The 18,621-nt window shown below is 40.2% G+C and overlaps 1 pseudogene; it reads right to left on the bottom strand.

Moving 5' to 3' along the window:
* Positions 1 to 7,728: 7,728 nt before the first annotated feature.
* On the bottom strand, positions 7,729 to 8,088 carry LOC123460854 (annotated as a pseudogene).
* Positions 8,089 to 18,621: the final 10,533 nt, after the last annotated feature.

Raw genomic sequence — 18,621 nt, 5'->3', positions numbered from 1 at the left:
ATTCACTATATAGTCTCAGAGTGGCCTCAAACTCCTGGTGATCCTCCTACCTCTGCCTCCCAAGTTCTGGGATTAAAGGTGTGCACCACCATGCCCAGCTATAAATATATTTTTTAAAAGAATGGTAAAGCTGTGGCTGGAGAGATGGCTTAGAAGTTAAGGTGCTTGCCTGTGAAGCCTAAGGACCCAGGTTCTTTCCTTCTATACTCATGAAAGCCATATACACAAAGTGGCACATGAGTCTGGAATTCATTTGCAGTGGCTGGAGGACCTGGTGTACCTGCCTGTTACCTCTCCCTCCCTCCCCCTCCCTCCTCCCCCTCCCGCCCCCTCTCTGTTACCTTTTGGAATGGCTTCCAGTCACCTATGCTTAGTGCCCACTTGGGTCCCTCTTTACTGAACTGTGGGCTTGTTTATGCTGGCTGGGTTGGTGGATCCACGTCTGATCATCTGCAGTGGATGTTGTGTGGTTGGCCTCCCTTCCCATGATCTCCAGTGGTTCCTGGCTCTGGCCCTTGGGGAAGTGGAGGCTATGGTGGGTGCCTGAAGTTATACCAGAGCTGCATAGCTAGTCCCCATGATCCTCTTCCTTAGGAGCTGCTCAGCTAGTCCCTTCTATACCCTCCCCCAGATTTTTACTCTGTGAGAAGGCTTGTGTGAGTGGAGAGTCCCTTCCCCATGGATCTGCTCCTGTGGCTCAGGCAGGGCAGTGCTGCATAGCTAGTCCCAGAGGACAAGGACCACAGTGGGAGCCCATTCTGGCTGCTAGTGTGGTTGCTAGAAGCTCTGGGTCTCTCCTGCTTCTCTGCTGTGGTTGGTAATTCCTTATACACCTTCACTTTTCAGTATTGTGATGTTTTTCTGCTTATTTGCACACCTAGGCTGCTTTGGCATGGCTATTATACTGCCATCTTAACTGGAAGTTGGCTATTCAGTCACTTTTTAAGAAAAGGACTTGCTATGCAGTTCAGGCTGTCATTGAACTAGAGAGCCTCCTGCCACAGCTTCAAGTCCTAGGATTACAGACAAGAGCCACACACTCCTATTACACCTTAACATCACAGCTGCAACTTGCTAACCTTTTTATCCCTCTCGTTCTGTTTCAAGTTGCCTGGGGACTGGCCCACTTCTGGTATTCCCTTAAAAGTTTTTTTTTTCCTCTATTTCGATTAACATTTTCCATGATTATAAAAAGTATCCCAAGGTAATAACGTCCCTCACCCCCTCCCCACTTTCCCCTTTGAAATTCTATTCTCCAGCATATCCTCTTCCCATCTCAATTAGTCTCTCTTTTATTTTGATGTCATGCTAAAAATTTAAGGTTATTTATTTTCTTCCCCCTTATTTGAAAGCTCTCTGAGGCCAGGATTTATGCCTTTGTTCTCTGTCCCTAGACACACTACCTTAATGTGGTGTGTGGGACACAAGAATAATTCAATTAATGTGTCTTTTATAGATTTTCAAGGTAGGGTCTGGCTCTATCTCAGATTGATCTGGAATTCACTATGTAGTCTCAGGCTGGCCTCAAATTCACAGTGATTCTCCTACCCTAGCCTTCTGAGTGCTAGAATTAAAGGTGTGCACCACCACACGAGGCAGAGAGTGAAAAAAATATAAATGGGTGCACCAGGGCCTCTAGATGCTACAAAAGGACTCCAGATGCATATGCCACTTTATGCATCTGGCTTTATGTGGGTACTGGGAATCAAATTCTGGTTGTTAGGCTTTGCAGGCAAATGCCTTAACCACTGAACCATCTCTCCAGCCCTCTTTTTTTCTTTCTTAAATTATTTAATTTATTTATTTATTCATTTATTTGAGAGAGAAAAGGGCACATAGAAAGAGAAAGAGAGCCGGGCGTGGTGGCGCACGTCTTTAATCCCAGCACTCGGGAGGTAGAGGTAGGAGGATCGCCATGAGTTCAAGGCCACCCTGAGACTACAGAGTTAATTCCAGGTCAGCCTGGACCAGAGTGAGACCCTACTTCGAAAAACCAAAAAAAAAAAAAAAAGAAAGAAAGAAAGAAAGAAAGAAAGAAAAGAAAGAGAAAGAGGAAGACAGAAAGAGAGAATGGATGTTCCAGGGCCTCTACACTGCACATGAACTCCAGATGCATATGCCACCTTGTGCAGCTGGCTTATCCAATATTGGGGAACTGAACCTGGGTCCTTAAGCTTCACAGGCAAGTGACTTAACCATCTCTCTTAAGCCATCTCTGTAGCCCCTTTTTCTTTCTTTAAAAAAAAAAATTAGTTATGGACATACTCAGTATGTAAACAGCACATGTTGGTACCATCCTTTCCCTCATTCTTGCCCCCCCATCTGAAGGGACCCTCCTCATTGGGGATGCTGGTATCCCCATGGGGATTGTGGTTGGTGCATTGTGGGGGAGGCCATCAGTTATGGGGAAGAAGAAACGTCTCTGTGTGTAATGTCCCAACTTGTAGCTCTAACAGTCTTTCCACCCCCTCTTCCACAAATTTCCCTGAGCCATGTTGGGTTCATTTTAGGTCTACTTCAGTGATGGGCTCTTGGGAACCTCTGTGTCTTTGGATCTCTGCTTCAGTAGGTGTTGAGTGTCCTCACTGTTTATCTCCTTTACCCTTGTGCTGATATCATGTTCACCAAGAAAGCAGCACTTTTGCTCATTTCCCCAATTACTCTATGATTTCAGTTGGGGCCCTGGTGAAGTGCGATAGGCTGATTCTTTCCATCATCCATCTGAAAAAGAGAAGCAGATTCTCCAATGGAGAGTGAAGTCAGCACAGGTTAAATGGGATAACCATTGTTAGTTTAGAGAGAATTTAATAGGTATAGGCCCTCTTGTAGCCCAAGATTGATATTGAAGAGCAAACTCATTATCCTGATATGATTCCGACTTGTTTCTCAGTTCCAGCTATGGGTTCCTTTCCACTGAGCAGATCTGTTAGCCAATCCAAGAGGAAGTTGGTAATTCTGTATTATTTATTTATTTATTTCTTAAGTTGGTAATTCTTATTTGTCACTGAATTACAATGAATATATTATCCTGCCCACTACACAGCAAAATAATAGTGTGGGGAAGGAAGTGAAAGGACATTATTTTTCCAGGACTGTTTTCCAACAAAGAGGAAAAACTGTTGCCAAAGGGCTGTGTATTTCACTAAAACATTGACACTTCCCTCTATGAATTAAGCTGTGAATTCCAGGCCAGCCTGAACCACTGTGGAAGAGTCTGCCTAGAAAGAAAACAAACCTCCTTAGACACCTAAATCCTTCTTTGTTTGGTTGGATTCATTTATTATTATTATTATTATTATTATTATTATTATTATCATTATTTTCTGAGATAGGGTCTCACTCTAGCCCAGGCTGATCTAGAATTCACTGTGTAGTCTCAAGGAGACCTCAACCTCACAGTGATCCTCTTACCTCTGCTTCCCAAGTGCTGGGATTAAAAACATGTACTACCATGTCCAGCTGCATATTTCATGTTGTTTGGTTTTTCAAGGTAGGGTCTCACTCTAGCCCAGGTTGACCTAGAATTCACTATGTATCCTCAGAGTGGCCTCAAACTCATAGCAATCCTCCTACCTCTGCCCTCAGAGTGCTGGGATTAGAGGCGTGTGCCACCATGCCTGGAGCATACTCCATTTTTTGAAGAAGCATCTTAGGAAGACCAGGATGGCCTAAAACTCGTTATGTAGCCAAGGGTGGTCATGTCCTCTTTCTATTCATCCTCCTGCCTCCACCTCTAAGTAAATATTTTGTTTTGTTTTTTATCTACTTATTTTATTTTATTATTTTTTGAAATATTTTTGTTGACAACTTCCATAATTACAGACAATAAACCAAGGTAATTCCTCTCCCCACTTTGCTCTTTGCAACTCCACTCTCCATTATACTCCTTCCCCCTTTCGATCAGTCTCTCTTTTATTTTGATGTCATCATCTTTTCCTCTTATTATGATGGTGTTGTGTAGGTAGTGTCAGGCACTGTAAGGTCATAGATATCCAGGCCATTTTGTGTCTGGAGGAGTGCATTGTAAGGAGTCCTACCTTTCCTTTGGCTCTTACAATCTTTCTGCCACCTCTTCTACAATGGACCCTGAGCCTTGGAAGGTATGATAGAGATATTTCAGTGCTGAGCACTCCTCTGTCACTTCTTCTCAGTACTGTGAGCCTTCTAAGTCATCCCAAGGTCACCGCCATCTAATAAGAGAAGCTTTTCTAACCCAAAGTGAGAGTAGCATGAATATACAGGTATGAACATTAAGAGAAGTGCTTACCAGGCAGTTTGGTGAGCATAGTATATACATTTAGCCAGATACTAGCAGACAATATACCCCTAGGGCTCATGACTTCCCTGTCATAGGTTTTCAGTATCAAGCTTGTATTCCCTCCCATGAAGTATCGCTGGCACTGAAAATTTTCTAGTAAAAATCTATGGCTTCTAGATGCACAGCATTGTCCAAAAAAGTAGGTTTCCATATGATTTATTGATACCTCTTAGAGTGTGATTAGCCCTCCTCCCACCTGTCCTTTACTCAGTCTCTTCCTCTGACCTCACTTAGGCCTTTTTACCCCAAGTAATCTTCTACTTATACATATATACAATACCATCCTCTCAAATGCCCCCTCCTCTCTCCCTTTCTACTCCCTTTATGTCCCCTTTCTAGTTTACTGGCCTCTTTATCACTGAATAGAAATCCATTGTATATATGTACTATATCTTCATTATCCACTCAACAGTACAGCAACATCTGGGTTGGTTCCATTTGCTAGCTATTGTGAATAGAGCAGCAAGAAACATGGTTGAGCAAGTGTCTCTAAGGTAGTGAGATGAGTCCTTAGGAAATATGCCTAGGAGTACTATAGCTGGATCATATGGTAGATCTATTTTTAGCTGTCTCAGGAAACTCCACACTGATTTCCACAGTGGCTGTACCCAGATTGCACTCCAGCCAATAGTGTAGAAGGGGTCCTCTTTTTCCTCACCTTGCCAGCATTTATTGTCATTTGTTTTCTTGATGATAGCCAGTTTGACAGGAGTGAGATGGAATCTTAATGTAGTTTTAATTTGCATTTACCTAATGGCTAAGGATGTAGAACTTTTTTTTAGATGTTTATATGCCATCTGTATGTCTTTTGAGAACTCTGTCCTTAGTTCCATAGCCATTTTTTTTTGTTTTTTTTCTTTTTTTAATCTTATTTTATTTCCATTTTTTCATTGGGTTGTTTGATTTCTTATGATTAGGTTTTTTTGAGTTCTTTGTATATCCTGGATATTAATCTTTTGTCAGATATATAGCTGGCAAAGATTTTCTTCCATTCTGTAGGTTCTCTTTTGTGCTATTCAGTGTCCTTTGATGTAAAAAGCTTGGTAATTTCATGAGGTCCCAGGGGTTAATAGTGATTTTGTTTCCTGAGCAACTGGGGTTATATTCAGAAACTCACTTCCTTTGCTAATATGTTGAAGGGTATCCCCTATTTTTTCTTGTAGCAGTTTCAGAGTTTTGGGTCTGATATTAAAGTCTTTGATTCATTTGGATTTAATTCTTCTGCATGGAAAGAGAGAAGGATCTATTTTCATCCTTCTACAGATACATATCCAGTTTTCCCAGCACCATTTGTTGAAGCTTTCTTTTCTCCAATGAATATTTTTGGCATTTTGGTCAAAGGTCAGGTGTCTGTAGCTGTCTGGACTTACATCTGGGTCCTGTGTTCTGTTCTATTAATCTACATGTTTGCTTATGTGCCAGTAGCTAGCTGTTTTTGTTACTATGGCTCTGTAATACAAGTTAAAATCAGGTATGGTGATACCACCAACTTTATTTTTGTTGTTCAAATTTGTTTTAGATATTAGAGGGTTTTTTTGTGTGTGTGCTTGCAAGTGAATTTTAAGATTGTTTTTTCTATTTCCATGAATAATGCAATTGGAATTTCGATTGGGATTACATTAAATGTGTAGATCACTTTTGGTAAGATTGACATTTTCACAATATTGATTCTTCCAATCCAAGAACATGGGGTTTCTAGTGTCTTTTGTAATTTCTGCCTTGAGTGTTTTAAAGTTTTCAATGTAGAGATCCTTCACTTCCTTGGTTAGGATTATTCCAAGTTACCTTTTTTATTTCTTAAGGCAATTCTGAATGGGAGTGATTCCCCGATTTCTTCCTCTGCATGTTTGTTGTTAGTATATAGGAAAGTTACTGATTTCTCAGTGTTTATTTTATATCCTGCTACATTACTACAATTGTTTATCAGGTCTAACAGTTTGCTGGTCTTTAGGGTCTTTTATGTATAGAATCATATCATCTTCAAATAATGATAATTTCATCTCTTCCTTTCCAATTTGTATCCCTTTTATGTGTGTCTCTTGCCTTATTGCTATAGCTAAGACTTCTAGTACTATGTTAAATTAAGTGGGGAGAGTGGACATCCTTGTCTTATTCCTGATTTTAGTGGAAAAGCTTCAGGTTTTTTTCCATTTAGTATTATGTTGGCTGTGGTTTGTCATAAACAACCTTTATTATATTGAGACATGTTCCTTCTATTCCCAGTCTCTGTTGGACTTTTATCATGAAGGGATGTTGGATTTTGTCAAATGCTTTTTCTGCATCTAATTGATGATTTTTGTCCTTCAGTCCATTTATATTGTGTATTACATTTATAAGTCTGTGTATGTTGAACCATCTCTGCATCTCTGAGATAAAGCCTACTTGGTCGGTGTGAATGATCTTTCTGATATATTCTTGTATTCTGCTTGGCAATATTTTGTTGAGAATTTTGGCATCTATGTTCATAAGGGAGATTGGTCTGTAATTTTCTTTTTTTGTTTTGTCTTTGCCTGGTTTTGGTATCAGAGTGATGCTGGCTTCATAGAAGGTGTTTGTGGTATTCCTTCCTTTTATTTATTTATTTATTTATTTATTTATTTATATTTTTTATTTTTGGTTTTTCGAGGTAGGGTTTCACTCTAGTCCAGGCTGACCTGGAATTCACTATGGAGTCTCATGGTGGTCTTGAACTCACGGTGATCCTCCTACCTCGACCTCCCAAGTGCTGGGATTAAAGGCATGCGCCACCACACCCAGCACACCTTCCTTTTCTATTTCATGGAAAAGTTTGAGAAGCATTGGTATTAGTTCTTTCATGAAGGTCTGGTAAAATTCACCGGTGAATCCATCTGGGCCTGGGCATTTTTTAGTTGGGATATATATATATATATACACACACACACACACACACATACATACATACATTCATATATGCTTGGGTCTCTGTACATGTTTGTTATTGGTCTACTTAAGTGGTTAATCTTGTCTTGATTTAATTTTGATAGGTCACATAGATCAAGGAAATCATCCATTTTATTTTCAAACCTAGTAGAGTATATGTTCTTAAAGTATAACCCTATGATTTTCTGAATTTCTTTGGTATGTGTTGTAATGGTACCTTTTCCATCTCTAATTTTATTAATTTGTGTCTTTTTTCTCTTTCTTTTGGTCAGATTTGCTAAGGGTTTATCAATCTTGTTTATCCTTTCAAAGAACTGACTCTTTGTTTCATTTATTCTTTGGATTTTTTTTTTTTTTGCTTGCTATATCATTTATTTCTGCCCTAATTTTTATTATTTCTTCCCATATACTGATTTTTGGTATTTCTTGCTCTTCTTTTTCCAAGGCCTTAAAGTGAAGCATTAAGCTATTTACTTGTGACCTTTCTAATTTCTTTTTTATTTTTCAAGTGAACATAATCACATTTTATTGTCTTCATAGCAAAATTGGCTTAGAACTGGATCACTTGGCACTTTCTCTTCTTATCTCCTCCCAGTTCAAATTGCTTGCATCTCTTAATAGCCAGCATTTTCTTAGATCTGCAGTTGGGCTCAACACACTCAAGCCTCAGCACAATCTTCTTTGTAGTTTTAGCCTTTTTCCGGAATATAGGCTTAGTCTGCCCACCGTAGCCACTCTGCTTTCTGTCATAACACCGCTTTCCCTGGGCATACAGAGTCCTTTCCCTTATTGTACTGGGTCACTTTGTGGAGCTGGTGCTTGCCGCACTTCTTACAGAAAGTCCGGCAAGTTTTAGGGACGTTCATCATGTGGACAGGAGTGCTATCAACACCGAAAGAAAGCTCTAATTTCTTTTTTTTTTTTTTTTTTTTTTTTTGGTTTTTCGAGGTAGGGTCTCACTCTGGTCCAGGCTGACCTGGAATTAACTCTGTCATCTCAGGGTGGCCTTGAACTCATGGCAATCCTCCTACCTCTGCCTCCCGAGTGCTGGGATTAAAGGCGTGCGCCACCACGCCCGGCTCTCTAATTTCTTAATTTAGGCATAAAGCTATAAATTTCCCTCTGAGGACTGCCTTCATTGCATCCCAAACATTTCAATATGTTGTATTCTCATTATCAAGTGATTCTATGATTTTTGTTGTTGTTGTTTATTTGTTTGTTGTGAGGTAGGGTCTCACTCTAGCTGAGGCTGGCCTAGAAATCACTATGTAGTCTCAGGATGGCCTTGAACTCATGGCAACGCTCCTACCTCTGCTTCCTGAATGCTAGGATTGAAGATGTGCACCACCATGCCCAGCTCTCTATGAATTTTTAATAGTTAAAAAAAACTATTTATTTATTTGAGAGTGACAGAGAAAGAGGCCCAGAGAGAGCAAGAGTTAAAGCAAGAGTGAGAGAGAGAGAGAGAGAATGGGTGTGCCAGGGCCTCTAACCACTGCAAATGAACTAACTCCAGATGCATGTGCCCCCTTGTGCATCTGGCTTAGGTGGGTCCTGAGGAATTGAGCCTCAAACTAGGTCCTTAGGCTTTACAGGCAAGCATTTAACTGCTAAGCCATCTCTCCAGCCCTGATTCTGTGAATTTTTTGATTTCCTTCTTGATTTCATTAACCCATTCATTGTTTAGTCATATATTGTTTAGTTTCCATGATTTTGTATATATTCTATAGCTTTTCTTGCTGTTGATTTTTTAGTTTAATCCAATTGTGATCAGATACAGTGTAAGGAATTATTTCAATTTTCCTGTATTTGTTAAGATTTGCTTTGTGTCCTAATATACAGTCTATTTTAGAGAATGTTCCATGTGCTGCTGAGAAGAATGTGTCTTGTGCAGTATTTAGGTGAAATGTTCTATAGATATCTATTAGGTCCATTTGTTCTATGACCTCATTTACTCCAGATACTTCTCTGTTTATTTTTTGCTGGGATGACCTGTCAATTGATGAGAGAGGGGTGTTGAAGTCACCCACTACAACTGTGTTTGGTGTTATCTGTGACCTTAGTTCTAATAATGCTTGTTTGATGAAATTGGGAGCCGCCATGTTAGGTGTGTATATGTTTAGTATTATAATGTCCCCCTGTTAGCATGTTCCTTTAATCAACATAAAGTGACCATCTTTATCTTTCCTAAGTAATGTTGATCTGAAGTCTTCCCTGTCAGATACTAGGATAGTGACACCTGCTTATTTTCTAGGCCCATTTACTTAAAACACCATTTTCCAACTTTCATTCTAAGATAGTGCCCATCTTTTGTGGAAAGGTGAGTTTCTTGGAGCCAACAAATTGAAGGATCCTGCTTTTTAACCCAGTCTGCATACCTGTGTCTTTTGGTTGGGGTATTAAGGCAATTGATATTGAGTTACTATTGAAAGGTGTGTGTTGCATTCAGGTTCACATTGCTGGTAGAAATCACCCAACCAAGAGCAGTTTGTAGGAAAAAGAAATTTGTTTGGGCTTACAGGCTCGAGGGGAAAGCTCCATGATGGCAGGGAAAATGATGGCATGAGCAGATGGTGGACATCACCCCCTGGCCAACAAAAGGTGGGCAACAGCAACAGGAGAGTGTGCCAAACACTGGCAAGGGGAAACTGACTATAACACCCATAAGCCCGCCTCCAACAATACGCTGCCTCCAGGAGGTGTTAATTCCCAAATCTCCATCAACTGGGAACCTACCATTCAGAACTATGGAGGACACCTGAATCAAACCACCACAGTGTGTATTTGTGCTTGCCATTTTTCTTGTTTTGTGGTTCTGGTTTTAACTTTGCTGCCTTGTATTAACTAGTTTTGGAGTATGGTTTATATTTTCCAGGTTCCTTATGTGTGTGCTTTTCTTTCTCTTCAGCATGGAGGATCCTTTCAAGTATCTTCTGTAGAGCTGATTTGGCCTTCATATATTCCTTTAGCCTGCTTTTGTTGTGAAATGTACTCATTTCTCTGTCTATTTGAATGGATAGCTTTGCAGGATAAAGTAATCTTGGTTGACAGTTGTTATATTTCAGAATCGGAGTACATCATTCCAACCCCTTCTAGCTTTTAAAGTTTGTATTGAGTAATCTGCTGTTATCTTGATGAGCTTGTCTTTTTAAAAAAATATTTTATTATTTATTTATTTGACAGTGAGTGAGAGAGAGAATGGGCACTCTAGGGCATCCAGCCACTGCAAACGAAATCCAGACACATGTGCCCCCTTGTGTATCTGGCTAACGTGGGTCCTGGGGAATCGAGCCTGGGTCCTTAGGCTTCGCAGGCAAGCACCTTAACCACTAAGCCATTCCCTCCAGCCTGAGCTTGCCTTTTTATGTGATCTCATTTTCCTGTCTAACTGCTTTGAATCTATTTTCTTTGGTTTGTGTGTGTTTTGTAGTTTAGTTATGATGGTGTGGTGGTTTGATTCAGGCTTACCCATAAACTTAGGTGTTCTGAATGCTAGGTTCACAGCTGATAGAGATTTGGGAATTAATGCCTCCTGGAGGGAGTGAATTATTGGGGGCAGGCTTATCGGTGTTATAGCCAGTTTCCCCATGCCAGTGTTTGGCGCACTCTCTGTTGCTATTGTTCACCTTATGTTGGCCAAGGGATGATTTCCACCCTCTGCTCATGGCATCATTTCCCCTGCCATTGTGGAGTTTCCCTTCAAACCTGTAAGCCAAAATAAATCCTCTTTTTTCCATGAGCTGCTCTTGGTTGGGTGATTTCTACCAGCAATGCAAACCTGACTGCAACAGATAGTGAGAGGTTCTTTCCTGATTTTGTCTGGCGTTCTATATTGGCTTCCTGTATCTGTACTGGCATCACTTTCCCGACTTGGGGGAAGATTTCTTCTATGATTTTGTTGAAAATACCTGTTATGTTTTTCTTCTTCTCCTTCTACTATGACCTGAATATTTGATCTCTTCATAGTGTCCCAAATGTCTTGAAATTCCCATTCATGCTTTCCTATTACTTTGTCTTTCTTTTTGTTGGACTGTATCAGATCTGCCACCTGGTCTTCTAGTTTAGTATTCTGTCCTCTCCTTGATCCATTCTACTAGATTTTTCTATTTGACTAACTCTGTTTTTCATTTATAGTATTTCTGATTGGCATTTTTTTAAAAAATTTTTCCATTTCCTTACTCATGTCTTATATTGATCTCCTTATTTCATTAAGTTGGTTACCTGTGATTTTGTGGGATTCCTTCAGGAGTTTGCTTTCATCTTTGATTCCTTTGATTTCTTCTTTAATGTCTTTGAAGATAGATAGAATCTGTTTCTTTTTTTTAAATCTTTGTCAGGCATTTCATCTAAAGCTATCTCACTGGAGGTTATTTCTAGTGGATTTATAATTTTTGGTGGGATTGTGCTGTCTTGAGCTTTTTGTGTTTCTTGTATTATAATGTAGAGGTTTTTGTATCTTGAGTTAATTTGATGCTTGGGTTTTCTTTATTATTTATTTATTTATTTATTTATTTATTTATTTATTTATTTGAGACCTACAGACACAGAGAGAAAGACAGATAGAGGGAGAGAGAGAGAATGCGCACACCAGGGCTTCCAGCCTCTGCAAACGAACTCCAGACGCGTGCGCCCCCTTGTGCATCTGGCTAACGTGGGACCTGGGGAACCGAGCTTCGAACCGGGGTCCTTAGGCTTCACAGGCTAGCACTTAACTGCTAAGCCATCTCTCCAGCCCTCTTTTTAAAATATATTTTATTTATTTATTTGACAGAGAGAAACAGGGAGGGAGGGAGGGAGGAAGGGAGAGAGAGAGAGAGAGAGAATGGGTAAGTTAGGGCCTCCAGACACTGCAAACAAACTCCAGATGCATGAACCCTTGTGCATCTGGCTTACATGGGGCCTGGAGAGTCGAATCGGGATCCTTTGCCTTTGCAGGCAAACACCTTAACCGTTAAGCCATTTCTCCAGCCCGATGCTTGGGTTTTCTAATTATCTGCAGTGTCTTTGCTGTGTAAATATGACTTTATCTATCTTCAGTGTAGGAGTTTATGGTACCAGGTGTAGCTCTTATACTCCAAGAGAAATAGCAGAAGTAACCCTAGGTGTTGAGTTTGCCTGCTACTCAAGTATTGGAGTAGACTGAGTAGAGCACATTACTGGCAAGTTATAAAATTCAACTGATCAATACACACATATGCCGGGCGTGGTGGCACATGCCTTTTATCCCAGCACTCAGGAGGCAGAGGTAGGAGGATTGCCATGAGTTTGAGGACACTCTGAGAATACAAAGTGAATTCCAGGTCAGCCTGGGCTAAAGTGAGACCCTACCTCGAAAAACAAAACAAAACAAAAATACACACAAACAATCAAAACAAGCACAGAGTATTTATAAAAGCATGGGGATTAAACCAAACAGATAATCTAATAAAGCCAAAGTCCCTAAGGGTATGTATTGCTCCACACTCTTAATCCTGTCAACTATAAGGTTGCGATTTCTGGTCTTGAATGGGGTTCAAGTCAGCCTGAGGCAGTCAGACCCTGCCCCCAGTAATAAAAGAAGAAAAAGACAAAGACCCTAAAAATCAGGAAATATCAAAGGCAACAATAGCCAATACCAAAATACAGCTTATTTGAGAATGGTAAAGCCAACCCAGAATATATCATTCAAATGTAATGCATAACCTTTCCTGATATGGAAAGGGAGATTAGCACTTTGTATAAGTAGGCCTTTTTACCTTTTGGGGTGGCTTCCAATCTCACCAATGTTGAGTGCCCACCTTGATCTCTCTTGGTGCTAGATGGCCAGGGTTGATTGAGTTCTTTGGAGGTTCAAGACCCTGACAGGTGGGGAATGGGAGGCTGGCTATGCAGGGTGCCTCGAGACCTACCAGAGCTTCTGGCTGTTTTCTTCCTTTCTAGAAGATCTTGGTCTCTCCTGCTTCTCTGCTGTGGTTGATAATAACACCTTCACTTCTCAGTAGAAGAGTGTATTTTGCTGTGTTTCTGCTTATATCCCTCCCTAGGCTTCTTTGTTGTGGCTACTATGCTGCCATCTTACCCAGAAGCCTTTGTTTTGTTTTCTTGAGACAGGGTCTCCTCTGTAGCCCCAGCTGGTCTGAAACTCACTATGCAGACCAGGCTGCCCTCAAATTTGTGGAGGCTGCTTCTGCCTCTGCTTTGCACTGCACCCAGCTAGATACATAAATCTTTTATTCCTTTTTCCTTCAAGTGCAAGAAACAAAACACTAGACATAACTGGACATTTGTGTAGGAGGATATATCAATAAAGGTGATGACCTTCAAACTATATAAACCTTATGAAATACTTATAAAAGAGCAAGGTAAAGATTGGTTTGGTGGGGTACACCTATAATACCAGCACTCAGGAGGCTGAGGTAGGAGGCTTACCAGAAGTTGGAGTGCAGCCTGGGCTACAGACTGAGTTTCAAGTCAGCCTTGAAAAGCAACAATAACAAAGTTCAAGGTCAGGCTCTGCTACACAGTGAGTTTAAGGCCAGCCTGGGCTACATGAAACCCTATTTTTTGTTTTGTTTTTTTTTTTTTACTTATTTATTTATTTATTTTTAATTTTTATTAACATTTATTTTTTGTTTTTTTTAATTATTCATTTTGAGAGAAAGTGAAAGAGAGAGGCAGATAGAGAGAATGGGCACACCATGGCATCCAGTCACTGCAAACTAACTCCAGATACATGAGCCACCTTGTTCAACTGGCTTACATGGGTTCTGGGCAATCGAATCTGGGTCCTTAGGCTTTACAGGCAAGCACCTTAACCATTAGATAATCCCACCAGCCCAAAACACTGTTTTTGAATTTTATTTTGTTAATGATTTCTTTGTAAGCTGTTGTAATAGCAACTCCAGAGAGAAGGTAAAACTCCCACTATGGCTACCTAAATCTCTAAACTGACTATTTTGCTGAGTAGCAGCAGTGATGCCCTGGAGCCTTGATCTGGAACCACCTATCCGTCCTCTGTTCCAGGGACAAGAAAGGTAGAAAAAGAGGTTGTCTGCCTCTTGGCTTTGAGCCAAAAGAGCTGCTAGTGGGAGTGGAATTTTCCATGGTAGAAGAAGAAGAAGTAGATCATATTTTCCTGGGGAGAGCCCTATTTGTTTGGTAAGATCTTGGGGCCTTAGCTGTTCATAACAGAGGGTGGTCAGTGGGTCATGCCTTGATTTTGGCTATTAGATTTCCTTTTCCCCTCTTTTTTCTTTTATGGTGTCAGGCCGCCAGCTTGCCAGGTAAGCACTGAGCTTTACATATTCCTAGCCCTTCTTTCTTCCTTTTACTTTGAGGCATGCTTTTGCCAGCATGGTTGCCAGGTTGTTATCAGATGAAGTGAGCAAAGACCGAGAGCAAAGCACATTTGAGGGACTGGCTTGGGGAGTTATGTCCCCTGCAGGAAACAGATGCTTCTCTATCACCTCACAAAAGCAACTGCCTCCCAACTTTGGGGGAATTTAGAAGTCCACTGAGGAGGCACCTCTTCTTCACCTGTTCTGTCCTTCCCTAGCTGGGGTACTTGAGTTGGAATCATGGACCTCCAGAACCCGTTTTACAAAATGGATTCAATGAGGCTGACTGTAGAACTGCAAAATCAAGTACTTGAAGGGACATAATGGCCACCAACTCCCACTTTTATGCAAACACTGGTGACACTAGTTGTCAACTCTCAGCTCTGCACTGTCATATTGAGGAAGAAATGGGAGTAAGATAGCTTTTTACATGCAGTTCATCAGGGACAGAAACCCACAGAGGGAACAAGGAGATGCCATTCTGCCCACCCTGTCAAAACCAGGTTTTGTGTCTGATCCAGTCTCACCACATGGCTCAGTCCTCTTTTCCCTTCCTGTGATTCCACCAGAGCACTCTTGTAAGTCTGTCTCTCCCCTACACAGCCTCCCTGGCACTTCTTTCTGCCTGGGTATTTTCCTGCATGCCTTCTACATGTGTCTTGCTTTGGGGTCTCTCATTTTGATATGTGTATGATTTCTCTTTGATTTCTGAGTCCCTCACTATTTCTCAACCCTCTCTGGTCTTTTATGTGGCAGGCATCTTTTGGTTCTCATGATTTGCCTTCCATGTGTGGGTATCTGTGCTTTGTCCAGAGCTCTTGTATCCCCAGAGATTTCTGTGTGATGGAAGTTCTCTCCATCTGCCCTCTCTCCCTTTCCATCTGTTGGGAACTGCAGCTGGTCTTTGATCTCCAGGCACAGAGGCCTTAGTGTATGGCCTTGGTGAAGCATACTTCAGACACAGAGGCATTATCATACAGCCTTGGGGAAGCTGACTTTAGACATGTAGGCATTGTTGAGAAAGTTTTATTTTCTGTATATAAGCTTGTGTCTGCCTGAATAAACTTGAGCCTTGATCAGAACTTGTCTTGGCTCCATTCCTTGTGTTCTTGTCTCAGATTCATTTCCACTCCCTCCTTCGGGGTCTGTTCATCTCTCGTGCTGCAGGTCGGCACAGTGTGGTGCCCCGAACAGGAACCTGAATACGAGGGGCTTCAGTGAGGAATGCCAACATCAACTCAGGATCTGCGGAAGAAAGTGGAACTAAAAAGAGGACTGTAGTTGGCCATTCAGTCTTCTGGAATAAGGTAAGTTGGCACAATTATGGGACAAGCAAAGAGTAAAAAGGAGCTTATTGCCATAATAAAAGATATTGTAAGGCTGGAGAGATGGCTTAGTGGTTAAGCGCTTGCCTGTGAAGCCTAAGGACCCCAGTTCGAGGCTTGACTCCCCAGGACCCGCGTTAGCCAGATGCACAAGGACACATGCATCTGGAGTTCGTTTGCAGTGGCTGGAGGCCCTGGCATGCCCATTCTCTCTCTCTCTATCTGCCTCTTTCTGTCCCTCTCTGTCTCTCTCAAATAAATAAACAAAAATAACAAAAAATAAATAAAATAAATAAATTTAAAAAAAAAGATATTGTAAAAGCACAAGGAATTGGGATTGCTTCACGTTCTTTAAGCAAAGTTTTTGATTTTGTTAATAAAACAAGCTCTTGGTTTATAGAGCAGGGCAGGGAAAATTCTAACAGCAGATGATTGGAAATCTCTAGGCAAAACTTGTTTATCAGGAGGATTTGTTCTTTTTGTTTGTGTGTGTGTGTGTGTATATGTGTGTGTTCATTGTGCTTGCTAGTTATGTCATGTTTATGACTGTTTGTAACTAAAGAGATGAGATGGACACAGGCAACACCCCTTTCTCTTCTAGAGATCCATTTCAAGGAAATCAAAGACCTGAGCATAGAAATTAAAAAGGAAAAGTTAAATGTCTTTTGCAGGAGTGAATTTGCCATATATTTTGTTCTAGGTCAACTTCACCTTACATAGAGGATTATTAAAACAACAGAACTCCCTCTGAAGAGGTAACTTATAATTTGTCAGATATTTTAAAAAAGGTTGTAATGTCCTGTTACTTAAAAGGAGGAGGCAAGTGACCTGACTTCTAAGTCAGCCTGCCTCAAGATAACAACACAATTTGCTTTAGTTACTCCTAATAAAATCATTTACAAGTGTGTTATTGATATTAATGACATAAAATTGTATTAAGACTACTTTCTTTTTAGTAATAGGATTAATCAATTTGGTGTAATTTTTTAATAGCCTTATAAGAAAGATAGTTAATGATGTGGTGAGATGAATTGACTGAAGGAACTGGGAAGGAATTTTTCAATGTTGGGACACACAGTGCTTGTTTAAAATGCCTTTTGAGTGGTACTTAGATCAGAATATTAAAGTATGTAAATAAAGGTGTGCAAATGTAAAAAAAAAAAAAAAAGAAAAGAAATTTTCAGGCTAAACCTAAACACCATGCCTAAAGTTAGAGGTTTTTAAACTGTTTACAAACTCTTAAAAAAAAAAACAACTAAATTTTAGGCTAGAATATGTTGAGATAGCTTGCTTAAGCTTTATCAAATTTAAGTTATGGGTAAAATATACAATTGTTTTATGTTAATAAAAATTTCTGTGGTACGTGAAATTAATAGCTATCAAGTTTAAGCCAAAATCATTGGTTGTCAAATAATGTTTTTTTCTTTCAAAAATATTTATCAAGGGTTATATTAATATTTAACTACCTGATTTGGCTCAGAAAATATCAGATTCAGCTAAATGTATATACTATGCTTATCAAACTGCCAAGTAAGCACTTCTGGTAATGTTCACACCCTTATATTAATGCTACTCTCACTTTTGGTAGAGAATCTTCTCTTTGCAGATGGCAGTGACCTTGGGACGACTCAGAAGGTATTATGGTGCTAGAAAGAAGTGACTGCAGTGCTCAGTACTGCACTATCTCTATCACACCTTCCAAGGCTTGGGGTCCATTGTGGAAGAGGTGGCAGAAAGAATGTAAGAGCCAAAGGAAGGGTAGGACTCCTTACAACGTGCTTCCTCCAGACACAAAATGGCCTGGATATCCATGACCTCACAGTGCCTGACACTACCTGCACAAGACCATCATAAGAGGAGGAAAAGATCATGACATCAAAATTAAAAGAGAGACTGATTGAGATGGGGAGGGGATATGATGGAGAATGGAGTTTCAAAGGGGAAAGTGGGAGGAGGGAGGGTGTTACCATGGGATATTTTTTATAATCATGGAAAATGTTAATAAAAATTTGAAAAAAAAAAAAGAAAATACCAGATTCTACTCTATTGTATGTAAAGCAACTGTCTCAATTTTGGCATCTTAAGTCCAGTGCTTATAACAAAATTAATCCTTAAGACATATTTCCTACTTTAGGGTGCTCAAACAATGGTCTTCATCTGAAAAAAAAATATCAAGCTCTGTGGTTCTATTTCCAAAGTTTTCTGGGTAATTTGTACCCACACAGGTATCTGAACTAATCAAAGATGTTTTCACACAGGTGCTAAGACCTTATACTGTCTTACTTGCCCTTTTATGATAATTTCTAGGTTAAATTAGTTAAGTTTGTAAATCAACTGGTACTGTTTTCATGACTGGTAACAGGTTCTGCCTATATTTATCAATGTTAGATATTGAAAGTGTGAGATGTGCCTACTTTCTATACTTCAGATATGTGGCTTATGCTGCCACAGTACAACAAAAATTGTAAAGATAGGACAAAATGATTTTAGAAGCACTTGTGCCATTCTTTAACTAAATCTATTTCAGTAATTAAATGTACTCTATATGCACCTACATCCAGGCTGGTATAACTCCCTTTCTAAGTGTGTTAATCACATATGTAGAGGCAAAAGCCAATTGAAATCATCAGCATAAAAAGTGTCAATATTTTGGCCTGTGCTCCCATGTCATGAGGCCACTGGAGATGATGGGACACTTCTACACTGGCCCCCTGGTAAGTCACCTGTCTTCCTGAGCAGGGAGGATATGGAGACCCAAACA

This window comes from Jaculus jaculus, chromosome 5 (assembly GCF_020740685.1).
Source record: "Jaculus jaculus isolate mJacJac1 chromosome 5, mJacJac1.mat.Y.cur, whole genome shotgun sequence".
Taxonomy (NCBI): domain Eukaryota; kingdom Metazoa; phylum Chordata; class Mammalia; order Rodentia; family Dipodidae; genus Jaculus; species Jaculus jaculus.
This window is presented reverse-complemented; position numbering and strand designations above follow the sequence as displayed.